This window comes from Diospyros lotus, chromosome 1, assembly GCF_014633365.1.
Source record: "Diospyros lotus cultivar Yz01 chromosome 1, ASM1463336v1, whole genome shotgun sequence".
Lineage (NCBI taxonomy): Eukaryota > Viridiplantae > Streptophyta > Magnoliopsida > Ericales > Ebenaceae > Diospyros > Diospyros lotus.
The window spans coordinates 41,987,963-42,006,548 of NC_068338.1; the positions used below are offsets into that span (position 1 = coordinate 41,987,963).

Below are 18,586 nucleotides of genomic sequence, written 5' to 3' on the forward strand. Positions count from 1 at the left end.
TCCCAAAGACACAAACAAACCAACAGACACTACCCTCTGAAAAACAGATCTAATTCTCTTATACACCGTGGCCAGCTTGCCCTAACCAAGACTTGATCATCGTTATCAGCGAGACCCCGAAGAAACAAGGACTGACCTTACTTGGAATGGAGCCGCCATCTGAGCACATGAGCGACTAATAGGTGATTGACTATTTTCCTCCACTCCACTCACACTCTCTCTGACGCCCTAATTTCAGATACCGTGACTCGCACTATTCTTTATGAAATCGAAAACTTGAATAGAGAATAGTAAATCTTACATTGTATCATTATCATTTATTATTTAAGCATCTCAATTAACTATGAACATTGTCCAGTGAACCGAAATTCATCATAAAATTACAATGTTCGAAATTAATCAAAACACAATAGAAAAAAACATAAGGTTTTCCATGCACAAGTCTAGTGAAGTGAGATGTATGTGCTTAGTTCGAAGCATGTCTAGGGTATATATAGTTAGAATCACCTATCACAATCCTTACCGTCAGGATCGATTCCAGTCTATAATTATAAAAATATCAATGGATTAGTTTATCCCAAACTTAGTGAGAGTGAGACGTACGTGCTATAATATAAGGTTTCTTATGTACAAATCTAGTGAAATGAGGTGTTTGTGTTGTAGTTTGGACTATATCTAGGGTACATTCAATTAGAATCTCCTACCAAGATCCTTATTGTTAGGGTTGATGCCAACCTATAATTCTAAAAATATTAAGGGGTAAGTCTTTTAAAAACTTAGTGAGAGGTAAAGAGTATTATAATGGGAGAAATATAACATTAATGTATTGAAAGATAAATTATCACATCGTGTCATGTCAAATAGTAATTAAGACAATGTAGGAGATAACAAATAAACATGTATATTTAAAAATAAACAAGTTAGAACCATAATTCATATATTCATTAACTTAAAAAGGCAGAATGACTCTCACCCACAAATTATTTTTCAATGAAATCACTCACGTTTGATTTGAACATAATGGCGTAATCTTTCATGCCTAATGTGAACATAATGGCAAAACCTTTTACGCCAACAAGGGTGGACCAACTCTCACTCAAATATATAGGTGGTGCACCATGCACCAACAACCAACTTTTATTGTAGTTAGAAATATATAGTTTTAATTAATTATTTTGTTTAAGACATATTTTATGTTATTATTTAATCTCGAAAGACAACATGTAATGAATAGGATATAAGTATCAACTTGTATAAATCAAGGCAACATGAATTATATTTTTCTTAAATGTAAATTAAAGAAAATGAAATTAGCTATAAGTGTCAACAGGCACGCACAGGGTCAACAACATGGATTCTATTTTTTCTAAATGCAATTTTAAGAAATATTATCATGATAGTATATTAAGAATACAATGATGATTAGCAATATGCATGAAGCAAATGTTACTATAATACAAATTACACATTCATATTGTTGTATTAAATTTGAAATTCTTTCGTTTGCCTCTTAGTTGGGTCGAATCAAAACCACTTAATAAAAATATTAAACTACATGAGAATTAAATAAAAAAAATGTGAGATCTAAAATATTTCCAACAATATAAAATGTTTATCCTAAATAACTAACGAATCACAAATGGTACGAGTGTGAAAAATAGAGTGAAGTGAATATAATTCTAATGCTGAACTTTTAAGAAAATTAGTTGTGCATTAATAGAATGTGTTGATTAAATTTAGAATTTTTTGAAGATAAACTTGGGTTCGATCTGAAATAAAATTGGACTTGATCCAAATTAAATTTCTTTTAGTTACAAAATTAAAATAAGAATTGGTTAAGAATTGGATGTGGCTAACCAAATGTAATATACATCTATTTAGAAAGTCAATAAATCATAAGTTAATATAAATAAATTGAGAAGTAGATAAACATGAGTATGAGAAAAATGTTCTCTTGTTTGCATTAACATAAAATTTGCTCAGTGTAAGTAAACTGAAAGAGGGGACATATTCCCCCTCCCCTCCTCCTTAGATGCTTGTTCAGACAAATTTGACATAAGTAGGAATAAATTTGTATCATAAGATAGTTTTAATATTATGTATTAAATAATAAGCATTGAAATTGCCTATTTCAATTACCTTTATTTGGACATTAAATAAATATGGATTGTATTAAATCAAGAATTAGATAATCATTGAAATTGATTATCTCAATTATTTTTTATCAATTTAGATATTAAATTAATTCTGGAATAATTTGGAGCAATCAGGTGCAGCTTATACATGGATTGGATTAGGCTTGCACCAACCAACCAAACACTCAAAATTAATTTTTAGGGTTTGGAAATTTGGCTGCCAGGCTGTGCGCGTGAGGGGGTTGGGGAAGGGAGTGTCAGCAAGCGGCGGTGGCTTGGCTTCCGACCACTCTCGTCGGAGGCCGCCAAGCCACGGCCATCTTGCTGTTTGGGGCTAGGGTTCATCGCGAAGAAGAAGAAGAAGAAGCCGACGCAAAAGAAGCAGAAGAAGAAGACGACGCAGAGGAAGCAGAAGAAGAAGCAAGATCGGACATGGCGTCCGAGAAGACAAGACCGAACCGAGGGAAGGCAAAGGGGATTCGAAGCCACGAACCAAGATACCATCAATCTTGGCCATGGCGCAACCCCACACAGAATCAAAATCACCGGAATGACGGCACAGGGCTACTTTCTTACCTGCGATTTCCGGCCACCCACAGCACTCAGAAGAAGAAGTCGAGCGAGAGAGAGAGAGAGGGCAGAAGATAGCGCAAGAGAAAGAGCGAGAAGAGGGAGTCGGTTTTGCTGAATAAATCTTGCAAGAGGGGACGACGTTGCTGCCATGGAAGAAAAGGTACGAGATTCCCGATTCGTGAATGGGGGATGAAAAGGTGGAAGGTTGATCGACGCCTCGAAGGAAGGAATTAGCGGCTGTGGAAGAGCCTAAGAGGAAGGGAGCTTGAAGCCCTAGGGCTCCCTTTGCACATGGGCTCGGCTCCTCAGGCCTTCTCGATGATAAGGCCAGAAATCGGGCCTTACACTCTCCACCTAAGACTATCTCGAGCAAGCCTCCTCATTCAATTTTCTATTATATTATAAATAATTTATTTTTTATTTTAATTTTATCTCAAAAATTGTGTCTGCTCTAACTAGAGATATGCAAAAAAATTGACACATCACGAAAATTAGCCAGACCAAACCGGATCGCATCGAACCGGTCGATTTTTTCATCAGAGCAGTCGAAAACAATTTGCTGTATGCTCAAACCGTGGTTTACACAATTTGAGCCCTTGGTGGTCCGATTCTTCATATTTTCGTGTATAATAAATATTATAATTATATAAGTTATTATTAAATTAATAAAGAACCGTCGTTAGCATTAATTAAAGATACTTGCACGCATGCCAATGTCATTTATCTCCTTTGCATTAATTAAAGCTGTGAATTGCCAATGCCATTAAGACTTGTCATTTGCATTAATTAAATGCTAATGCCAATGCCATTTTGACTCAACCCTTTTGTAACGATCCGTTCTCATTTATGGGCGCCACCGATAAATAATCGATCGGATTACTCACCCGACGAATCACAACTGAAGGGTTGAATTATGTTTTAATAGGAAACGCCCTATGTGGGAATTAGACTTCGTCTTTCCCTTCGCTCTACTCAGGAATAGGTCCCAACTTAAACAAGAAAATTCAGCGGACCGAGACCCGAAACTCGAGTGAGCTTCACCTCTCTTCAACTCGCCTCATAGCAAGCCAGATGTGACCTAGGCACAAAACTAGTATAACAACACTTCGCTGAGTATTGGGGATTTATGAGAACATACTTCGCTGGTCTTTACTTGGTCCGAACTTGGCTTCAACAACTAAAACTACATCCACAACACGTAGACTCACAATCGTCTATCACAACATTATGATTACAACAACTAAATATCTCTAATGCTCAATATCGCTTACATTTAATTACATAAATACATATATGAAAATACATGAGAGTACACAATAACACATCTCAAGCAACAAGCTAATTGCCACGATAGCGTTCCGGCACCATCCCTGCTTGCATCTGGACTCGCATAATCTACACATGAGGTAAAATCTCATGAGTCATAAAGACTCAGTAAGGGTGCAATGCATGTAAATATGAATATAACCATATTTATATATGCCAAACGCATGCAAATGAGGCTAGGCTCACACATCCTCACAAACCCACCAAGGTTCGAGGCATCAACCTATCGGCCCCCACAACACTAGTCCTTCATATGGCCATTGGTCCACTAGATCTTGCATCACACAAGTAACAACCACTACATGCAAATGCTACATAAAAACATTATCAAACACATTTACCAACTTATAAGGCCACCTCCACATGGGGCCATCCCTTACCTGGCTCGAAGCTTCATCTTTGCCTTGGCGAGAACGCCAGCCAGAACTCCGAGCTCTTCTAGGATCACTGCCTTCCCAGTCGAACCTAGAGTCAAACACACAAAAATCCAACCAAACATTAACATCCGGCATTCAACCAATGCCCTCAACTTCGCCACACATCGCAAAACTCACCCGACAACAACTTCCAATCAACCCTACCCGAGGATTCAATCCAACCAATACTACACAATTTATTATCTCATTTAATGAAAATAATTAGGAAAGAATTAACTCAATTTACCTTGATTAATTCTAGAGAAGACATCGGGAAAACACTTACCCGGCATTGATTTCTTGGCTATAAATCTTGAGCCCAAATCTCATTTTCAGCCTCCAGCACGCTCCTCGGGCCCCAAATTAATTTCCAAAACTTTCCCTAATTTTTCTGAAATTTTTGACTATTTTTTCTTTATTTTTTTCTCCTTTATTTCCCTTTCTTTTTCTTTTATTTTTCCTTTTCTTTTCTACTGTTCATCTCCTCCTACCTCTCGCGCCTTCTCCCCTACGTGTGCCTTCTCTTCATCTTTCTCAGAGCTGACCACCGGCCATTGCCGCTCGCCGCCGAGGCCTGCCTCCAGCACCGCCAGCCTTCCCGACCACATCGTCGCCGCCACCAGCCGCTGCCATCAGAGTGAGCAGCCACCACGACCAAGCTTCCTCTACGCTACAACTGCCGGCTGCCATAGCCGACCATAGAGCTCCTAGCCGCCTCAACCGTTCTGCCTTCCGTCGCGAGGACCTTGCTGATCACCACCGGCGCCATCGCGAGCCAGCTGGGGAGCTTGCTGGACCAGCTCCACCCGACGCTACCTCAATCGCCATTGCTGCTTGCTTCAATCGTCGGCCATGGCAGCTACTGCCATGGCCGAACTTCACTCTTTCTCACAATGCTCTCTCTCGCGGACTCCCTCTCTCTTGCGCGCGATGCCTCTCTCGGCCATGCCATCTCTCGGATGGTCTGCCCTCTCATTTCAAATTTACAGAGACATTCACTAGGAAGCTTCAAGAAGCTTCCTCACACGGCTATATATATATATATATACATAAATACAATTTTTAATCCCCCTATTTTTACCATAATTCCAGTCGAGGAATATAATAATTACATTTAGGGATTTTCTATAATTGCTCTTGGACCCTCCCAAGACTTTAAATTATACCACCAAGCTACACCAAAACTCGATTTATCAAAATTAAGAACTGACCGCTACTTAGGAATACCGACCTTGTCCCTACGGCTGCATGAGACCTTTATTCGACCCGAAAACACTTAAGGGTTGCCTTACTCAGAAAATCGAACCACCCCTAGGGTCCCCTCAGCTTCCAGGAGGTCCCATTTGACTATTCGATATTTGCACCCACTCGGGTTTATACAGAATTTATTTCAAAAATTATTCCCGGTCGGACCGCTTCCAGCATTACTATCCTCATCTCGAGACTCTCATCAATCTCTTGCCATCTTCCCTGGACATCCAAGTCCCGAGGCATTCCCAGCCATCAATTCGACAATTTTTATTAATTAATTTCTCGAAACCGACCTTTGGACTTCCCGAACCACCCGAGATCCTTTCAAAATAATCAAAAATTATTTATTTTCAATATCATGTAATACCAGGTATTACACATTCTCTCTCTCCTGCAACACGAGTGACACACTAACGCCTCCATCTCTCTCTCACACACATTCTCTCTCTCTGCTCCCACAACCTCTCTGTCCCACAATTCTCTCTCACACTCTCTCTGCCCGACACAACTGATACCTCTATTTCTCATTTCTCTCTCTCTCTCACATTATCTCTCTCTCGCTTTTTGCTCCCATAGCCTCTCTTCCATCGCTGCAACTGCCTCCCATCGTCGTGAGCTCCACCGCCGATATCTTTACTGCCCCATACTATCGCCATCCATAACGCTGTAGCCGATGGTCGATGGCTCCTTGCATTTCACTCGGTGGTCGGCGGTCACTATTGTGCGAGCTGCCCAACACCCCTACTTCTCTCTCGCGCTCGTTCTCACTCACTACCACTGTAAGTTATCTCCTTTAGTGCTCTATTGGGTTTTGAGTTTCAGGCTTTAGGACTATTCTATGGATTTGGTTTAGATATGTGGTCGTTGCTTGCTTTTGATCAATATTACATCAGACCACGAAAATCGCACTAGACCACACCGCAAATTGCGGTACGATTTGGTGCGATTTTTGTGAACCAAAACAAACCATGCGGTTTGGTTTAATGCCAAACCGCATGTGCGGTTTGGCATGTTAAAAATACTCTAAACTGCCCAAATCCCACCGTGAACACCCTTAGCTCCAGCAACACTCTCTATTATCTTCTCTATTTAACTCCCTATTTCATTTCTTTATCAATAAACTTCAATTTTATTTATTTTACCTTACATAAATGTTTAACTACTATAAAATTTTATTATTTATTTTATAATTTAATAATAAATATTATGATATTAAATATTAATAATATTTAATATATTTTTAAAATCAATTTACTAAATTTATAAAAAATAATTATTTAACAAAATATAATTTAATAACAAAATTAAGATTTTAGTATGATAAAATTAAAATTCCAACAACGGTCATATTCTAACGGCTATATTCCAACGGTCATATTCCAACAGCCATATTCTTACAGTTTATAAATAAATGATCCATTTGGTTAAAGAATTTACAACCCACAAATCTAAAACACCAACTCACATTAACCACCATATCCAACATCAACCGTATGTTCTTCCAAATGATCCATGAAGAAGTTCAAGACGATGAAGAAGAAGAGGCTATTGTTACAGCATTAGTTGAACACCATATTCAATCTGGGGATCACGGCTCTATATCACGTCGTCATGGATCCGTGATGAACCGCCGTGTCATCAATCGCAATAGAGTTGAAGTTCATGAGAGGCTTTATCGTGATTATTTTGGTGATTCTCCTACATATCCACCACATTTATTTAGAAGGTTTTGTATGCGTCAATCATTATTTCTACGTGTTGTGACCAAGTTACAACAATAATATTTATTTATCTAGGGATCAACCTGAGCAAAAGTATCCATCAATGTCAAGGGTTCAGGGTGTCATTGGTGAGGCTTTAACAGATCCGGATTGGGCTGGAGTTAAAATTCAACAAGGTTTGGACCTGGAATAGTCTTCAGAATCTTCTTTGGGAGATACCTGAAAAGGTCTTCATGTGATAAGTGGTATGGAGCCCTGATGGGGCCTTCAATAGATTAGTTTTCCAAGGTTAACTGAAAACCGTCCAGAATTTAGCCTGTGAGCACAGCAACAATTAGAAGGCCACACGGGGGGATTCCCCGCACGGGCCCTCCGACGGCCAAGTCAGACAATATTCTGAGAAATATGTTCAATGCATGTTGCAAATATTATGCATGACATTACTGATATGTGCATAAATGTTCATGTTTATGCTGATAAATAGTTACGAGTGGATAATTGCTTTTTCATGAATAGTAATGTTCATATAACCGACTATGTGCTGGTTATAACCGATTGGCTGATGAACCGACTGGCTGCTGATTATAACCGACTGACTGTTGATTGTAATTGACTAGCTACTGATTATAACCGATTGGCGCCTGAAGAACTGACTAGCTACTGATTATAACCGACTGGTTGAAGAACCGACTTGCTGCTGATTATAACCGATTGGGTCTTGGTTAAAACCGATTGGCCCAAGATTCGAGTGGGTTTTCATTAGAACCGATAGAGTCTTGATTAAAACCGACTGGCCTAAGAACCGACTGGGTCTTCCTTAGAACTGATTGGCCTTGAGTAACGACTGACATTGAGAACTGACACTGTAGCAATAACCGATTGCCCAAAGAACTGATTACCCTTGGGAACCGACACTGTAGCAATAACTGATTGCCCAAAAAATCGATTGCCCAAAGAACCGATCCTGTAGCAATAACTGATTGCCCAAAGAACAGATTGCCCTTGAGAACCGACACTGTAGCAATAACCGATTGCCTAAAGAACTGATTGCCCAAAGAACCAATTGCCCAAAGAACCAGCACTGTTCCAATAACCGATTGCCCAAAGAACTAACCCTATAGTAATAACCGATTGCCCAAAGAATTGATTGCCTTTGAGAATCGAGTGCCTCCAAAAAACCAACTGCCCCAAAAAAATCGACTGCCCTTTAAATGCTTGAGAGCAAAATTGACACCTTCTCCCTCCAAAAAATGAATCCTCCCTCCAATGAAGAGGCAAGCCTTCTATTTATAGAGGAGGGAGTGAGGGACACGTGGTAATCATCCCGGGCTTCCCGAGAGGACGTGTGGCAACCATCTGGAGCTTACTGGATGGCATATTCTGAGCATATTCTACTTGGGATTTTGAGATTGCACGGGGCTAAGAACCGAGTTGGACTGACTCGGTTCAAAGGAATCGAGACTCACTCGATTTTCACCACCAAAATCGGGTGGGTCTCGCCTTCACTTGCTTCTCCAAATTTTTCTTTTAATTTTTCCTTTTCCTCTGGCATTTAATCTGCATTTACTTTCCGATATTTGTTGGGTATATCACTACGAATTCAAGTAGCAATTGAATCACATGATTCATACTTTGTTCAAAGATATAATGTTGCAAGAGTTCTTGGATTATCATTACTCCAAAAAATTACAACTGCATTAAGGATGCTTGCATATGGATCACCTACAGATGTTGTGGATGAATATGTTAGGATTGGCAAAAGTACAACAGTAGAGAGTTTGAAAAGGTTCGTGAAAGCAGTGGTTGAGGTATTTGGCGAGCAATATTTGAGGCGACCAAATAGTATTGATATTGCAAGGTTGATGACCGTGGCTGAGCAACGCGAGTTTCTAGGAATGTTGGGCAGCATCGATTGTATGCATTGGAAATGGGCCAATTGCCCAATTGCATGGCATGGAATGTATACAGGTCATGCCCGTGAACCAACCATTATTTTAGAAGCAATAGCTTCATATGATCTATGGACATGGCATGCTTTTTTTGGATTACCGGGATCATTGAACGACATTAATGTGTTAGATAGATCCCTTGTATTCTCAGAATTGGTAGAAGGTCGCGGTCCTGAAGTAAAATACACTATCAATGGACATGAATATGATATTCTACCCTTGTGTTTAGTTTTGATGATGAAAAACAATATCGTGTTTTATCCCCAAGTCATGAGTCAAGTTTATGGTTTTCAACAAAAATCAATTTCAAATACTTTGTTAAAATGAAAACCAAATGATTTATATTCTTATACATGGAGATGTGAATAAACATGTATTATGATAAAATCTCCTAAAATGTTTTTCGAATTAGCTTTGAAGTCGTTGGTCAACATAGAGCTAAAATTGTTCTAAGGCAAAAGACCAACTAGAAATTCAAATGAAAGGTTTTCAATTTAAGTTTTTCATATTTTGAAACATGCATGAAAGGTTTTGGCTTGAAACTTAATCGTATAAAAAATCCTTTAGTTCATGCATCATGTCTTGAAACTCATTTTGATATCGTTTCAATATTTTTCTAAGTCTGGAAAACTAGCACCTTATAAGGAGACATATATGAAAATGTTTTCTTTTTAGAAAATTAACTCCCGGTAATTCAATAACTAACATTCATTAGTGATAAAATGATTTTTAACGAATTTTTCAAGAAATGAAAAGTGTATATCTTGAAGGTGGTAAAATGGCAAAATCCTAAGTTCCTACTAAAATCCAAATTCTACTTTTTTATTCTTAAGGATTTTGATTTTTTTGATATTTTTATTGAATCCAAATGGGGGGTACTTTCTTATTTACATTTATGTATTAAAGTAAATGAAAGGTAAATATGTGGTGATGTTTTGTATTAATCAAGTGTGCTTCTCATGTTATTTGTCAAGTTCCCAGATTTTCCAAGAAGATAGTCGACTATGTTATTTAGTGCTGTCGACTATGCATAAGGATAGTCGACTATGCTTGTTCAGTCTGTCGACTATATCTTGCATCTGTCGACTATTTTTGCGTCTGTCGACTATTGTGAAAGGATAGTCGACTATGCTATTTCATTTGTCGACTATGTAAAATGATCTGTCGACTATGGGATTTTTTGTGTTATAAGATAGTCGACTATGCTTTTCTGTCTATCGACTATGGCTAGTTTTATTTGATAAAATAGTCGACTAACCTATTTTCTTTATCGACTATGTGTTTCGCAGAAAGCTTCCAACGGCTATTTTTTTTAAATCCCAACGGCTCCAAACGGCTATATTTCTCTTCAACTTTGTGGGACACTTATATATACATATCAAGGAGATCAAGAGAAGGCTAATGGAAGGGAATGAATTAATTTGAGCTTACTGTTACTCTCGTTTGTATTTACAGTGATTGTGCTTCAATTTTTTCTCTCTTCAAGGCTTTGATTTTAACTTGTATTAATTCATTCAAGCCTTGTTTTTATTGTGAGAGAACTTGTAACTAAGAGTGCCAACTCTTAGCATCTTGTTTACATTTGTATCACTCTTATTTTCCTAGCTTTGTGCTAGAAGACTTGCTCGTTAAAGCAAGTGGCTGTAATTCCTAGCTAGGTGCTAGAGGGCTTGCTTGTATAAGCAAGAGGTTGTAATTCCTAGTCTTGGACTAGAGGACCTACTTGGTTTAAGTAGGGGGTTTTAGTGGATGGTTTGAAAAATCCTTAGTGAGGAGCTAAGGTAGTGGATTAGGCTTGGTTAAGCCGAACCACTATAAATCCTTGTGTTTTCTTATGCTTGTGTTCTTTGATATATTTATCTTTCCAAGCATTTCTTTATTCCTCACTCGGTTCTCATATTTATCTTTGTTCATTTGTCATTTTTATGGTTTACGTTTTAAAACTCTAAAACATCAATCTGTATCAAAAAGTTTTTATTTTAAGTTCTATCAATTAAATTTTTAAAATAACCAATTCACCCCCCCTCTTGGTGTGTGCCATAGCACCTACCCGTTCTAATAGAATATACCATGGGATATTATCTTGCCGATGGTATATATCCCTCGTGGTCTACTTTTGTTAAAACCATTCCATCTCCTCAAGGGAATAAGGCGAAATTTTTTGCTGCACAACAAGAGTCTGTTAGAAAGGATATCGAAAGATCATTTGGAGTCCTACAATCACAATTTGCAATAGTACGTGGACCGGGACATTTTTGGGACGTTCAAACACTCAAAGAAATAGTGACGACCTGTATAATCTTGCACAATATGATAGTTGAATATGAACGTGGTACAGTTCATGAGGGTGTGGATTCCGAATATGATACAGTTACTGGCACTCCAACAATTGAATTGTCTCGCAATCGCACAAATGAAATTATGGATTTCATACAGGTTCACCATCAAATTCGAGATAGCCAAGCTCATATGCAACTAAAAAATGATCTTGTGGAGCATTTGTGGAAACTGTATGGTAAACAATAGAATTGAAATAAATTAATGTACTTGTTTTCTATTGCATTAATAAAAAATTATCAGTTTTGAGTCAACATCTGTGAGAAATAGCCATCAAGTTAGATGTTCATCAACTTCACCTAATCCCAACTCCATACATTAATAAAAGGAAATTATACATACATTAATCCAACTCCAATTACAAATCTGGATGCAACCTTGCATTTCGCTTTTTCTGAATAATTTGAACTTTGAGAGCTTTGTAATATTCAACTTGAAGTTCATCCATATTGCTAGTATCAATCCCAATAATTCTTTCTTCATAAAGTTGTTGCTCACGTTCTTCCCTTTTTCTTTCTAGTTCAACCCTATCTCTTTCCAACTTTAACATCTCATTCGCTTGTTCAATTAATAACATTTGGGATTGTGTTCTCTTTTCAGTAATTTCTTTCAACACGTTTGCTAGTTCCCCAATAGAAGAGTCTGTTACCTTGGATTTATTGTCTCGCCCACGTTCTTTTATAGCATCTCTTCCCATTGGTCGTTCCAATGAAGGGTCGCTATGTCGGACATCAATATCATCCAAGTTCACTGAATCGAAAGTAGATGGTGATGATGTTGCTGGACTTGCATGTCGAGAACTTTTAGATTTTTTCTTCGATGAACTCGAAGAAAATTTTTGTGTATATCGCAACTCATGCCAACAATGTAGAAATGTGAAAGTAGACTTTTGTAGGCTCTTGTACATCTCTATTGCTTGAGAAATCTAATAAATTAAAAATGATGTCAATAACTATGACTATCAACATGATATTAATAATTAGCAATAAAAGAATAATGATGGAGGTTACCTTCTCTTGTTCTACTTTGATTTTTGCCATCTATTTGGTTATAATATCTTTGAAATTTACTTACAGCAAGTTGGATTGTAGACCAACGATGCATCAGCAAATTAGAATTTCGATCAGATTCAAACTCTTTGTACTGATGGAAATAGGCATGAACCTTTTCCCAATATCTTTGTTTAGTTTGATCGTTACCATGTGCAGCATCCGTACTAATATTTAGCCATGCTGACACGAGCATGCAATCCTCTTGCGTTGAGAAATTTTTTGTTCGTACCTTTCTTTTAGTGTTGACTTCGGATGAATCAGGTAGGGATGAAGTGGTTGCCACATTTGCATATTCATCTACAATATTCTGGTCATGATTGAGCAAATTTATGTAGTAATTTTCATTATTATCCCTTTCCATAGCAAACAAAATGCAATTGGTCAACCTGAAACAAAAATTAATATTTAAGGAATTCAATTAGATAACAGAAGGTTTGATTAAAATTGGGCATTGATTAAAATCGATTAACAATTTCTAGTTTACAACCTCATAATTCTCTCATCTATCAACATTGTTTTTCAATCATGATAGCTATTTATTGGACAAGTGTGCATGTTGGGTGCAGCTGCCTCATGGGGAGGTGAGGAATTGAGGCAGCACTAGGCTGCCTTCCTCTTAGCACCTCACGCTTCAGGGGGCAAGGGCTTAACCTCCCCCAATAATGCTACTAATAGGAGATTAACCTAATTAAGCAAAATTAGAATACAAATTCCACTTCTTTTCTGCCTCCAAACAAAACATGATCTAACAAACACCAAGCAATTTAATTAACACAGAAAATTCAACTTGGGAAAAATTATACAAAGATTATCACATAGTGTAGCCAACTTATAGAAGTAAAAAAAAAAAAAAAATTACACTAATTGTCTTCAATTTTATGGATCCTTTCCTTATCCTTTAATCTCAAGCTCTATATGATACTTTTATTCTAACGCTTCAACAATTTAGAAGAAAATCTGTCATGGCAATTCTTACTTCCAATTTAGAACAAAAAAAAATATCAAGTATTGATTCTAAAGAATGAAAAAGGTAAGACCAACAGAACATTCTAAAAAAGTAAGTAGGGAAAAGAATATTAAATTAGGAAACTAAATAGGTTGCGCTGTAGCAAGAGTTAATTAAAATGAAATTTACAGAAACAGATTTGCCGAGGAAGCCGTTGAAGAAGATTTGCTGAGAAAACTGCTGAAGAAGACTCATCGAGGGAAGACGCTGCTCGTTGTTGTTGCTGTTCCGCCGAATCTGTTGCAGGGAAGACACTGCTGGTTGCTGTTGCTGTTTTTGTTCCGCCAAATCTATTGCAGGGAAGACGCTGCAAGTTACTATTGCTATTCCGTCGGATTTGCTAGTGTCGCCGATGCTCGTTGCTGCTGCTATTGTTTGTGGCCGTCGGATCTGGTGTGTGCCGCCGAATCTACTGCTAGCGCCGCTGCCCTGCAACTCATCTTCACCCTTCCCGCGTCTGGTTCTCTCTTCTCGCCTTGAGCAGTTAGGGGGTGAGGAGGAGATAGGAAGAAAAATTCAATCGCCAACATTGACGAAGTATTTCAAGGTTGTCAAAATTTAGCGAGCAAAAATAGCAATAACGAGCTTTGCTGGAGCTCATTTTCTGGAAGATTCTGGCCACAAATAGCTTTGGCGAGTTGAAAATAACACTGTTGGAGATAGCCTAAAAGCATCTTTAATGGGGAGTGGCATTTGGGGTGTCATTTTCATAACCGCCAAAATGACACCCCGGATTAAAAATTAACCACTCCAATGGGGTGAGATATGGGGTTGTAAAATGGCAATAACTCTTTTGAGGTGCCATTTTTACAATATTTGGAGAGAGAAAAAGGAAAGATGCAAACTCTAATCGCCATTTTTAATTGGTCTATTTCAACTTTTATTATAAAATATTAATTATTTGAATTTAAAATTTAATAAAAAATATTAAAATATTAATGATACCTCTATTTTGACACTTGCCATTGGAGCAGATTTATTTTTTAGAAGTACTATAACACTATTCAAAGTTATAAATAAGTAATTTAGCACTCCAAAATGGCACTCCCCTTAAGATCTCTAAGAGCCTCTGTTTGTTTACAAATATTGAAGTGGCAAAGGAGCCTCCAGTTTCTCTTTTCTTACACGATGAGTCAGTCGATTTTTTAAAATAATATATTGTGTTTCTTTAATTATGACATAATAATGAGGTTATTTACCCATCTAATATATAATTGAGGATCAAATATTTTAGCTAAATAGTGAGATGATGTATAGATGTGGAAAAAGACTAAAAACCCACCCACCCATCCGTTCAACCCAGACTTCCAAACGAAGGAAAGCCTTTTAGTTTAAAATTAGTGTTCACCCGTGCGATGCACGGGTGGTATAATTATAATAAATTTAAAAATTAAATTTTAATTAATATTAAAAAAATTATATATTACTCTTAAAAATATAATATCTTAAATCTTAATTAGTATTAAAAACTCATGCATTAATCTTACAATAAATTAAAGGTAGTGATTGATTAATTATTAAAATAAAATTATTTATTATATTATATATTTATTTATAAATTATAAATATAAATTAAAACTCTTAAATGTGAAAAATTATGGATTTTTTAATAGAAATTAAAAAATTTACTCAAAATTTTTAATTTCTGATCTTGAAATTTAATTTTTATAGTGATAACAAAATTTTGAAAATATAAATTTTGACTTATTTTTCTTTCACTATGTATTAATTTTCTTCTATAGTTTTGCAAATGTGATACGTTAAATCTTAATTAACATTGAAAAATTCATACATTAATATTTATTTTTTAATAATTGAGGAGTTAATAAAAAATAATATTATAAATATTTTTGATTAATAATATTTATAAAAGAAATATTTATTTTTAATTCATTGAGAAATTAAATATCTATAAATGACATAATTAATAATTTAAATTATTTATTCAAAATTTCTATTAATAATATTTATTTAATTGATAGTAAAAAAATTTAAAATACTTTATAGGAGGTTTCCAATTGCTTTGGAATAATAAGTACTAAATGCAAATTATTTTTATTTTATACAAATGAATAATTTTCTATGACTTAATTAATAGTTCAAGTTGTGTATTCATATTCTTCAAAAATAATATTTATTTTTGATTGATTGAGGGTTTAATTGAAGAATTAATCAAAAACAATATTATAAATATTTTTAATTAATTGATGAGAAATTAATTGGGTTTAAAATTAAGTTATAAATAAATATTATAAATAGTATTGGAAACTCATGCTTAATTTTTTACTTTAATTATTAATTATTACTATCTTTAATTTAATGCAACTTTTAGAGGTAAAAATACTTTGGCTGAAGAAAAAAATGCTTGGCAAACTACTTAATAACTAAATATTTATATACACATAATAATGCATTGAAAAATTCATGTTTAGAAGTTAACTAATATTTAAACAGGTGGATAAATAATATACATATTATAAATAATTTTTAATAATTTTTCAACAAGTAAGCTGGAAAGACTATGGAAAATTAATATAAAAGTGATCTTCTAGCTATATCTTGTGTAATTTCTTGGTGTGTATCTATTTTTACAGACTAAAAATTACTTACGTGCATAATGTATATTCATTTATTTAATTGTGTTCATAATAAATTATTTACTAACTAAATATTTAATATATACATAATAATACATTGAAAAACCTATGATTAGTATTGAAAAACTCATGTATTAGAAATTTTATAGTAATTATTAATTACTACTACTTTTAGTAATAATAATTTAATTATAATTAATACAAGTTTTGAGGAATTTTTTTTTTTGGCAAACTATTCTACTTTTATAATAATAATAATAATATTAATAAAAATAATAATAATATAAAGATAAATATAATTTAATTATTATTAATGCAAGTTTTAGAGGGAAGAATTCTTTTACAAACTATCTTACTTTATTATGTGTATATTAAATAAATATTTAATATACACAAAATAATACATTGAAAAACCTATAATTAGTATTGAAAAATTTATTATTAATTCTATAATAATTAATACTTTTAATAATTAATACAAAATTTAGGGGAGAAACTCTTTGCCAAACTATCCTGCTTATATATATATATATATATAAAGATAATAAATTTTTTTTCCCAGTATTAAGTCATAATAATTAAAGGGAAAACTAATAATGAAATTGGTTTGGTGGTGGTGTCCCAGGAGAGTGTCACGCCATTGACATGGACTTGCATTGACTTTTACAGCATAATTATTTGTCTGATTTTTGGACCAGTGATAATATATACAAACGTATGAAAAATCACACTATTTACATATACTTTTCTTTTTTAATTTTTCTATGATAATAAGTCTTTTACCCAGTAGCGGATCCGCCATGCTATGCTACAGCAAGCCGACGTGGATGCGGCGGACTAATAAGTCCCCAAATTAAACAGATTATATTCTATTGAAAATTCGTTTTTTTTTTTTTTAATTATTATTATTTTTTGAGTTTATGCAAATGACTTCCTTCTTCATACCTAGGGAACTAATTTCAAATCAAACGACACTGTTTGACAAATGAAACTTTCAATTATCCAGAGTGAGGCAAGCATCTTGATGACATTTCACCACTTCTTACTTGCTAACACTTTTAAGCCTTGCTAACATACATTGGCATGAAAAGAGAATAAAAGTGTCCCTCATTTTCTGTCACACCTCCGGATGACAAAAGAACAGAAAGAAAACCTGGGCTGGGTGGCTTTGCTTTGGGGTATTATGGGTGTTTAATCTAGTTCTCTTGACTAGTTATGGTAAGTTTTTTAAGCACAGACATGCCCACAATTTCTACTTCAATAATTAAAGTATCATTCACTATGTATCCACTTGACAGGTCTTTCATTCAGTTCACTCAATTTCTTCTTCTTGTATATACATGTATTTTTCCATTGATACAGTAACATCCATTTTTTTTAATTCCTTCCTCTTTTTCTTTCCTAAATCCTTGGTTTCAGATCGAAGGTGATGACCATATACCATTTCTGTTCCCTGACTTTGAATGAAAATCTGTCAATTTTCCAAGGCAAACCGTTATTATAAGGTTGTTTAATCATGGGTGAACAATCTCCTTTGCCAGCATATCTGACGACAAAAACCTCAGCTCCAAAATAACAGGAGGTACCCCTTCAATGAATCGTTGAAAGTGTCCAAAGAAAGGGAAGAAACCCAGCAAAAAATGCCCTTCAGTCTTCATGGCATGAAAGCACCTCATTAATGGCTAAGCACTTAATTAACTCGATATCATCCATGATAATAGAAGATTTGTGGCCAAACCATGGCAAATTAACTACTACGGATAGTAAGATACTTGTCCAGAGAGGATGGGTAAAGACTACATACCACTTGTGTTCCCCCGCTTTAAACTACTCAGATTTCAGATAAAAGTCTGCGATTGCTGAAAACTTGTCAATCTTCCAAGTAAAAGTGTTATTCCAAGGAGGTAGCCATTTTGGTGGATTCTTGAACGTCTACAGTGAAAGGAACCGGGCAAAACCCCATTCAGTCTTCCAAGGCGCGAAACCATCTCACTTTTCTTTTCAACATGTACATAAACGTGTATGCAACTAAAAGTCCATATCACAATAGAAGATATGTAGACAAATTACGAAAATTGGATATCTTGAACAGTTAGGTACTTGTTTGATATTTGATCAAACGCAAATAATTTGAAGTGCACATAAACCTCCCAACCACCAGGAGGAAGCTCATGTGTATCCCTCAAACTGGGTAGGGGAAAATGTGTTGTAAAACATGTGATA

The 18,586-nt window shown here is 35.4% G+C and overlaps 2 protein-coding genes and 1 long non-coding RNA gene across 4 annotated transcripts in view; 1 reads left to right on the top strand and 2 right to left on the bottom strand.

The window, feature by feature from the left end:
- The window catches only part of LOC127788937 (uncharacterized), an 88,001-nt gene that overhangs the window by 34,661 nt on the left and 34,754 nt on the right, over nt 1-18,586 (bottom strand). The window lies entirely within an intron of this gene.
- Nucleotides 1-18,586, bottom strand: part of LOC127788904 (ubiquitin C-terminal hydrolase 12-like) — a 74,645-nt gene that overhangs the window by 1,921 nt on the left and 54,138 nt on the right. The window lies entirely within an intron of this gene.
- LOC127788973 (uncharacterized) overlaps nt 2,326-18,586 on the top strand; it is a 23,381-nt gene continuing 7,120 nt past the window's right edge. Inside the window, exon 1 of the long non-coding RNA XR_008020471.1 lies at nt 2,326-2,905. This is a non-coding gene — a long non-coding RNA (uncharacterized LOC127788973). The remainder of the gene's footprint in view (nt 2,906-18,586) is intronic.